This window comes from Aquarana catesbeiana, linkage group LG11 (genome assembly GCF_042186555.1).
Source record: "Aquarana catesbeiana isolate 2022-GZ linkage group LG11, ASM4218655v1, whole genome shotgun sequence".
NCBI lineage: Eukaryota > Metazoa > Chordata > Amphibia > Anura > Ranidae > Aquarana > Aquarana catesbeiana.
The window spans coordinates 155,323,144-155,330,830 of record NC_133334.1 but is presented as its reverse complement, the minus strand read 5'-3'; positions in this window follow the sequence as shown (position 1 = coordinate 155,330,830).

The window sequence follows — 7,687 nt, the reverse complement described above, 5'->3', positions numbered from 1 at the left end:
TGTATATATCAAGTGCTATGAATTGTAGTTGTTTTTTACGTATGCTTAGAACTAGGCCACTATGCTGGGTAACGCACATTTATTGCTGTTCCCATGTGTTCTACACAGCATTCTGTGATCAATAAAACATTTTATTGCACCTATTGTGGAAGTGTCCCAATCTCTCCCACCTCATTTAAAGTCCCAGGGCTGCTTCCTTTTTCTAGCTGGGTAGAGGAGGGCATATGTAACATTGAATTTCTGGAGGCTACGTTTAACCCCCAGGAACCCAGCTCTACGCCTCTGTAGGTCCGGAGAGAAGTCTGAAAATATTGATATCCTGGCATCTTTATATAGGACCTTCCCCAATTCTCGGGCTTTACGTAGGAGAGTTACTTTGTCCTTGTAATTTAGGAACTTCATTATGAATGGTCTTGGGGGGTTTCCAGGTGGGGGGTCTAAACGGGACTCTATGTGCTCTTTCTATAGAAAATTGTTGGGAGAATATCTCACCCCCAAACACCCCCACCAACCAGTTCTCCAGAAAAACAATCGGATCTGGACCTTCACTCCCCTCAGGGACCCCCACCACCCTCATGTTGTCCCTGCGAAGTCTATTTTCCATCTCATCAAACTTCCCCGCCAACTTGTCGCACTTTTCTCTCCAGCTCTTCACTTCTTGTTTCAGAGGGAATAGCTCGTCCTCTATCAGGCTTATTCTATTTTCTGCTTCTGTCACCCTTTCTGCGGTTTTCTTAAGATCGTTTCGCACTAAAGACAGCTCCTCTTTGATATCCTTCATTTGAACGCCAAGCTCCCCCAGAGACTTCTTCCATACATTTATTGCCAGAAGAATGTCCTTTAGGGAGGGCTCACCTTCTGCTTTACATTCTGAGGAGGCTGAGGCCTCCATTTCTTTACTAGAGACACCTGCGCCTTTCGTAGAGGGAGTTTTTGTACTAGCTGTAGCAGTGTGCAGGCTCGACTGTCCCTGACTCCTCCTGTCCACTGCCGCCTTGTTCTGTGCTAGATGCCCCCCTTTGTTTGGGGTATGCTCCGCTGCGAGAACCATTTTCTCTAATTTGGCAGATGCTGCAACCGCTGCTGCCGTTGCCCCCACCACAATAGGGTGGAGGCTTTTTTCCTTCTCTTTAGCTGACCGTAGAGACTGGGTACCCATATTGTCCTGATTGGGGTGCTCTTCTCCCTTCCTTCTTCCTGACATATTGGTTCTCACCTTGTAAGTTATACTTTATTCCACCTGCACAACCCGTATCACAGTGTCACAGTATAGCAGTATAGCAATATACTTTGTTTCTTTACTCAAAGGAAGGCTTAACTGCACAGTAACTCATTCAGTAGCTCAGCCCTTATTTCAATACACGGCAGTCCTTGCTATACCTCCATAATGAAAATACAGGTGGCACAAATCACTGTCACAGAAGGTTAAGAGGGTTAATACAATACCTCCCTTCACACTGCAGAGGATACTTCCAGCCAGGTTTATGGGGATGTACAGGACCGAAGGATTGCTTCTGTAATCTTCACAGCTGTTCACCACACCGCTATTTTCAGCTGCCAGTCTGTCTCTAATTACAACGCTCCAGCCAGCACACCGAATTCCTGGTCATAATCTTTTCACAGCACGGCTAGCACATTAGCTGCTGTGCACACTGAAAGTCCCGCCTCTAACAAACTCTGACAGACTCTGACCTTCGGCGTTCTCCTCCTCCAATCACTCTCACCCGCAGCCGAGCCACGCTCCCCCTCGTCTGGCTTGCGTCACACACGAAGTATCCTCTCCTCCACCTGCTTCCGATCCCACACACGCCCCCAGACAGTGACGCATAGCACTGGCCGCTAATACACAGGGGATATTAATCTCATAGGCGACACAGCAGGGGGGCCGTAGACAAGCACCAGCACATCTCCACAGGCTGACTAGGCTAACCACAGGGCCATATCCAGGAGCAGGATGGATGCACACTCTCACTCCTCAGCTCTCACTCCCATCTGCTTCCGGCCACGCCCCCCATCCGCTGAGAGGTTTAAGTTTAGCAAGGTTATTTTGTTTGATAATGTAGTTTTGAAGAGTTCGGAGTGTAGTTTGTTCTGAGATCTATTCCAGATACAATACAGAAGATAAAATGGGAGATAGCAACAGAGCATTGTTATCCCATAACATAAAGCCTTAAAACTGAACTGAACATTTGTCATGTAAAAATAAAAATGACCTGTAATGATGGGTGTCCCATTACTGACTGCTGTGTTTAGTAAAACACTTATGCCGCATACACATGAGCGGAATTTCCGACGGAAAAATCTTGGATGTTTTTTTCGATGGAATTCCGCTCAAGCTTGGCTTGCATACACACAGTCACACAAAAGTTTGCTGAACTTTCGACCGTCAAGAATGCGTGACGTACAGCACTACGACGAGCCAAGAAAATGAAGTTCAATGTTTCTGATGCATGCGTCAAATTGTTTCCGAGCATCCGTAGGAATTTTAAGCATCGGAGTTGGTACAGACAATCGGAATTTTCGATCAGAACTTTTTCCAACCGAAAAATTGAGAACATGCTCTCAATCTTTTGCTGGCTGGAATTCCGCCAGCAAAAGTCCGATGGAGCATACACGCGGTCGCATTTTCCGACCAAAAGCTCTCATCGGTCTTTTGCTGGCCGAATTTCTGATCGTGTGTACGGGGGCATAACTTTCATTCAACCTGGACACCACTATAATTTCTGAACTTCTGGTGCAGACTCTCACAGTCCCAGCTCTACTACACTGACCAAATCAGGTGACTTGCTGTACACCTCTTTCATTCAGAAATCATCATTATTGGTAGGTTTACTATTTTTTTATTTTAATAAAAGCTTTAGATTTAAAATTATTAAAAATTACTTTTGAAATTTTAGTAACATTAAATCATGAGATCGTAGTTACATTATTATATTATTATTATTATTATTATTATTATACAGGATTTATATAGCACCAACAGTATATACTTTAAGCATCACACCAGCAAATCTATGTCTTTTTTCAAAAGTCTAATTTAGGTTGATTTGATGGTTGTATGGTATAACTGTGCAAGTTCGCTTTGCATGAGGATATTGTGTGTATCGTTTAAACACATTTGTCATATGAAAGACTGTTAATTATTGTCACCCATAAACTTTGCTTATGTGGTGAAAGCTCCCCTTGTTGTTCTATATCATATACCTTCTTTAAAGCTGAGCTCCAGTCAAAACTTTTTTTTTTTTGCTTTTGTTGGCAAAGGGCTAGAACCTCTGCAATACTTGTATCACTATAATTTCTATAATGGGGTCACAGAAAGCAATAAAACTCAACAGAGGTGTTAAGCTTTTTCTGCTCTATTCCTACTAAAGGTTTTTCCCAGAGCTGGACTTTAAATACTTTAAAGATACAATTGTTACAAATCATTTTAAAAACACAGATGGAACTGATTAATGTCAGGCACTTGCAGGTATTATATAATGGACACATAATTGCATGCCATTATTTTTCTCACAGCATACATTTAAGTTTTATTTGATCGTGAAAAATTTAACATTTTCAAGGAACGCACCTACTACAGAGTATCCAAATTAACAGTGACCTTGTTGTAACCTTTAGGTCTTCCAAAGTGCATGATCACATTGAATAAGCCCTTGAGACTATCATGTTTACCGTTTACATTTTAAAATTGGTTAGTTACATTGGTGCCTGCTGGTGCCTACAAAATTCAAAATTAGGCAACCACAGTAATTACAACATCCCAGCTTTGAAAGGAGTCCAAACTATAAAAGATTTATGTGATTTTTCTGCTGCTTCAAACACATTACAAAAATGGATGCAAATAACTTTCCCAAATAAAACTCCATTAGTTCAGTCTATTTTTAACAATTTTCAGTATTACAGTTATTATTGCTTTTGTTACTTCTTGAAAGCTTTTAACAGGATACATGCAAGATGTTCAAATTGAAAGGTTTTTTTTATAGCTAAGGAAATGAGAAAGTGTTTAAATATGTTAATTGGCTCCATTTGTTGAAGATGTTGCTCACTTATTTAAATATGATAACTATAAATAATATAGCAACAATTGTTAGAGATAAGCAAACTTTTTATCCTCTTCAGCTTTCACGCCTGTATATTATACCAGATAAATGTTTACACTTCTGTTAAGGGCCTGTTTATTCTTTGTTAATTACTTAACATTAGTTAACAAAGTAAATACAAGGACAAAGAAGGCTTTTTTTGGTGACACTGGAGGGGATATACTAAAACTGGTGCATACAGAATCTGGTGCCACGGTGCATTGTAACCAATCAGCTTTTAACTTCAACTTGTTCAATATGGCTGGGTTCACACCATTGTGAATTGGATTAGGAGATTATGACCGTCTCTCTGGAGTCGGTTCACATATCTCCGCAGCAGATCCGGTGCGATTTGCATAAAAACGCTGTGCATCTTTTGGTCTGATTCAGGTCCGAATTCAGCCCAAAATACAGGCTGAAATTGGACCAGGAATGGTGAAACGGGATGTACCGGACCCCTGCTGTGAGCCGCATGCACCTCATATGTGAACTCAGCCTTAAGCTTTGACAATATAACCTAGAGTTTGATTGGTTACTATGCAGAGCTGCACCAGATTCTGTGTTTGGTAAATCTCTCCAATTGTGTTGAAAATGTTTTTTTCTATGCAATTCTTGCAAAAATAAAGCTAAAAAGCACACCCTTTTTCCACTTGATGCATTGTTAGTTTAAAAATACTGCTACTGGAGATAACAAGTATAAGTTTATTCCATGATTTGTCTGATTAAAAATAATGGCACTAAAAGTATTGTTCTTGTAAAAGTGTTACAACATAGTTACAGGTCGAAAAAAGACACAAGTCTATCAAGTCCAACCTATGTGTGTGATTATATGTCAGTATTACATTGTATATCCCTGTATGTTGTGGTCGTTCAGGTGCTTATCTAATAGTTTCTTGAAACTATCGATGCTCCCCGCTAAGATCACCACCTGTGGAAGGGAATTCCACATCCTTGCCGCTCTTACAGTAAAGAACCCTCTACGTAGTTTAAGGTTAAACCTCTTTTCCTCTAATTTTAATCAGTGGCCACGAGTCTTGTTAAAATCCCTTCCATGAAAAAGTTTTATCCCTATTGTGGGGTCACCAGTACGGTATTTGTAATAGAAATCATATCCCTCTCAAGCGTCTCTTCTCTAGAGAGAATAAGTTCAGTGCTTGCAACCTTTCCTCATAACTAATATCCTCCAGACCCTTCATTAGCTTTCTTGTCCTTCTTTGTACTCGCTCCATTTCCAGTACATCTTTCCTGAGGACTGGGGCCCAGAACTGGACAGCATACTCTAGGTGCGGCCGGACCAGAGTCTTGTAGAGCAGGAGAATTATCGTTTTATCTCTGGAATTAATCCCCTTTTTAATGCATGCCAATATTCTGTTTGCTTTGTTAGCAGCAGCTTGGTATTGCATGCCATTGCTGAGCCTATCATCTACTAGGACCCCAGGTCCTTTTCCATCCTAGATTTCCCCAGAGGTTGTCCCCCCAGTGTATAGATTGCATTTATATTTTTGCCACCCAAATGCATTATTTTACATTTTTCTACATTGAACCTCTGTTGCCATGTAGCTGCCCACCCCATTAATTTGTTCAGATCTTTTTTGCAAGGTTTGCACATCCTGCAGACAAGTTATTGCCCTGCTTAGGTTAGTATCATCCGCAAATACAGAGATTGAATACAACATTATTTACAGATTAAATTTAGACAATTTTTTTTATTCTCAAATTTGCTCTTTTTTAATGCAACACTAAAGAGCATACAATATAAATGAAAACAGTTTAAATAATACAGTAATAAAATCAGCAAGAACATAATCGTTAGTGGGGGAAAACTAAGGGTTAATAATGGCATTAATTAGGAACACATTTTTTCTATTAGGTTGCTTTCACTGAGATAATTCAAATTGATTCAAATAACTGACATAATTAAATTGAAGGTCATCCCTTAGATCTGCAGATGAATGAAACAGAGTAGATAAAAAGTAACAATTTTACTTTGTATCTTTTTTTTTTGGACCTAAGCAGTGTGTATAAACCCTCTTTGGGAAATTCAGGAAGAGAGTCATATGCCCCGTACACACGGTCGGACTTTGTTCGGACATTCCGACAACAAAATCCTAGGATTTTTTCCGACGGATGTTGGCTCAAACTTGTCTTGCATACACGCGGTCACACAAAGTTGTCGGAAAATCCGATCGTTCTAAACGCAGTGACGTAAAACACGTACGTCGGGACTATAAACGGGGCAGTGGCCAATAGCTTTCATCTCTTTATTAATTCTGAGCATGCGTCGGATTTGTGTACACACGATCGGAATTTCCGACAACGGATTTTGTTGTCGGAAAATTTTATATCCTGCTCTCAAACTTTGTGTGTCGGAAAATCCGATGGAAAATGTGTGATGGAGCCTACACATGGTTGGAATTTCCGACAACAAGGTCCTATCACACATTTGCGGTCGGAAAATCCGACCGTGTGTACGGGGCAATAGACATCCTTTAGAATTCTGTTAGGGCCAGCACCAAAAGTGACGGTGCTTTGTACCTGATTCATGTAGCTGTCAGAGACATGAGTACATAAATCTGTCAATGACAGCACTGAAGTTGGAGTGTCCATACTGGACACTCCTTCCTCAGTGCACTCCCACATTGACAATAAAATGTGTATAGCTGAGGAGTTTTGTACTGGGTGGGCAGAGCCTGATGAGGAACTGGGAAATTAGTTCCCTATCAGGTCTACTTTACTTTTGATTGACAATGCATGGCAGTAGGAAGATCCATATGTGCTATTCAGTCCAATAGTGGCTTTGGGACTCACCCACTGCTGTGAACTGTCAATCACAGTCATGGCAGATCTATGGGGAACTAGTCTCAGACTTCCCACCCTACAGGCGAGCAGCCAAAAATTTGAGTTGTTGGGGGGATGAAGCCTGGTGGGGAACTCTGAAAGATTTGTTTTCCATCAGTCCACCTTGCCTGTGATTGACAGCAGATGACAGTGGGCAAATTCCAAATCTGCCCACTCCCAAAATGTCATGTTGCACCAAAAAAAACAACAAAAAAAGGTTAAGCCACCCTAAATCCACACCAGACCCTGATCTGAGCATACAGAATGGCTTGCCAGAAAAAAGGTGGGTGAGCATGCAAAGCCCCAGAAATTGTCCCTCCCCTACATGAATGAGTAAAGGATATATATTACCTCTGCTCATTCATAGACAAAAGTAGGCAGTGAACAAAAACACTTATGCCCCGTACACACGATCGGACATTGATCGGACATTCCGACAACAAAATCCATTGTTTTTTTTCTGATGGATGTTGGCTCAAACTTGTTTTCCGTACACATGGTTGCACAAAGTTGTCGGAATTTCCGATCGCCAAGAACGCGGTGACGTACTCCACGTACGACGAGACTAGAAAAGGCCAGTTCAGAACCAAGCGCGGCACCCTTTGGGCTCCTTTTTGCTAATCTCGTGTTAGTAAAAGTTTGGTGAGAGACGATTCGTGCTTTTTCAGATCGTTTTCTGCTGTTCAGTTTGTGCTTGTGGGTTTGTATCTGCTCTTCAGTGCGTGCAGCAAGCTACGCGTGACTCTGTCATTGTGTTCTTGTTTGTTACT